Source organism: Bactrocera tryoni, chromosome 1, assembly GCF_016617805.1.
Source record: "Bactrocera tryoni isolate S06 chromosome 1, CSIRO_BtryS06_freeze2, whole genome shotgun sequence".
Classification (NCBI taxonomy): Eukaryota; Metazoa; Arthropoda; class Insecta; order Diptera; family Tephritidae; genus Bactrocera; species Bactrocera tryoni.
Window position 1 is genome coordinate 34634270 of NC_052499.1, and position 2453 is coordinate 34636722.

At 35.8% G+C, this 2453-nt stretch overlaps 1 non-coding gene across 1 annotated transcript; it reads left to right on the forward strand.

Moving 5' to 3' along the window:
• The first annotated feature begins 1594 nt into the window (after positions 1–1594).
• On the forward strand, positions 1595–1667 carry Trnak-uuu. The gene has a single exon. It is a non-coding gene; the product is annotated as a tRNA-Lys (tRNA).
• The last annotated feature ends 786 nt before the right edge of the window (positions 1668–2453 follow it).

Genomic DNA, 2453 nt, shown 5'->3' on the forward strand with positions numbered 1-2453 from the left:
GAATCGGGTGATTTTTTAAGAGCTTGATAACTTTTTTAAAAAAAACGCATAAAATTTGCAAAATCTCATCGGTTCTTTATTTGAAACGTTAGATTGGTTCATGACATTTACTTTTTGAAGATAATTTCATTTAAATGTTGACCGCGGCTGCGTCTTAGGTGGTCCATTCGGAAAGTCCAATTTTGGGCAACTTTTTCGAGCATTTCGGCCGGAATAGCCCGAATTTCTTCGGAAATGTTGTCTTCCAAAGCTGGAATAGTTGCTGGCTTATTTCTGTAGACTTTAGACTTGACGTAGCCCCACAAAAAAAAGTCTAAAGGCGTTAAATCGCATGATCTTGGTGGCCAACTGCCCATGCATCCCGAAAAATGCACTGTTTGGTGCGGTTTGTACGCTGGTGGAATCATTGGACCGTATTTTTTTCAAAGATGCTGTTGGACGCAACGTTACGGTGAATGGCGATCGCTATCGTTCGATGCTAACAAACTTTTTGTTGCCAAAAATGGAAGAACTGAACTTGGTTGACATGTGGTTTCAACAAGATGGCGCTACATGCCACACAGCTCGCGATTCTATGGCCATTTTGAGGGAAAACTTCGGAGAACAATTCATCTCAAGAAATGGACCCGTAAGTTGGCCACCAAGATCATGCGATTTAACGCCTTTAGACTTTTTTTTGTGGGGCTACGTCAAGTCTAAAGTCTACAGAAATAAGCCAGCAACTATTCCAGCTTTGGAAGACAACATTTCCGAAGAAATTCGGGCTATTCCGGCCGAAATGCTCGAAAAAGTTGCCCAAAATTGGACTTTCCGAATGGACCACCTAAGACGCAGCCGCGGTCAACATTTAAATGAAATTATCTTCAAAAAGTAAATGTCATGAACCAATCTAACGTTTCAAATAAAGAACCGATGAGATTTTGCAAATTTTATGCGTTTTTTTTTAAAAAAAAGTTATCAAGCTCTTAAAAAAATCACCCGATATTTATTGAGTAGAAATACAGAATCGGACTTTAAGAATATATTTTACAAGCGCATGTTTTAGCCATGTCTCCATATGTGGACACCTCCCTTAGCCGGACAAAAAGCCTGTGACGGTGGTTGTCCGGTCTGGAGGAATTTCATTCTATTGCTAAATAGCAATACATAGCTACTTTTGTGGCCAAACATCAACTTCACAGCTTAGGATTAAGGCCGCAGGATCGTAGGAAAAGAGTTTTATCATACTCATATACATACTAGTGGATTTTGAAAAATTAGAAATAATTATGTTTAAGTACTCCTCTTAATAAGTTGCGTATTTTCACCGTAAAAAAATCGATTTTTTGATGACACAAATCAGAAAATAAATTTTCAAATAAGTAAAACTATAGATTTTATTTTCTTTTAAATAATTTATTTTAATGCAATGAGTGTATTCTTCCAGCTTTGATCAGAGTGTGCTAAATTATTTATGAACGTGTGGCGCCACCTAGCGGTAAATTGACAAACTGTGGCGTTCTTCACCACATTAGCTAATATCACAACCATATTGCATTTGATAAATCAAAGTGACATGGTCACAAAACGAGCCTTTGATTTTTTAGGGATAAATGCCCGGGTAGCTCAGTCGGTAGAGCATTGGACTTTTAATCCAAGGGTCCAGGTTCAGAGTCCCTGCTCGGGCGACGAAATGTCTTTGTTTTGTAAAATTATATTTTCGTTTCCATACAGAAGATTCGAGATTATGCCTCTGCCTTTGGACAATATTTTATGTTTCCTTCAAGGTGTTACAAGCATTTTACCAAACTTAATATATCCTGTTTAGGGTATAATTATGAGAAATGGTGTTATAGATATTTAATTTTTTCTGCAAATAATATTACCAGCATGAAACTAATTGACTTCTGAATTTCTATTTTATAAAACTTTCTCAATTTCATAGAAAAAAGGTTACTAAAATTATGAAATCATATGTTTGATGACTAAGTTCGTTCAAATTGGTTGCCAAAGATATACATGTAGTACATATTGTAGTATGCCAATGCCTGAAGTACGAGTGCAGATATTCTGCAAGCAGATCATTACTTGGTAAACCATTCAAAAATTCGTTAAATTAAATAAAAATCTAAGCTGAAAAAAAGGAAATTTTTGGTAACGGAAATAACTATTATTATACTTTTGCACCATTTTGTGGAGAATATAATAGTTTGTATTACCTAAAACTAATCAAGTTAGGTATGGGGTATTACATATACATATATAAATATATAAATGATCCGGATGGCAAGACGAGTTGAAATTCGGTTGTCCGTCTGTGTAAGCAACAACTTGAGTGAAAATTGAGATGTCTTAATGAAATTTGGTACACGTGTTCCTTGGCAAAAAAGTGAGGACCACTACCACGCCCACAAAACCATTAATCGAAAAGCTCTAAAATGCCATAAGTATGTACGAAATTAAGATATAAATCT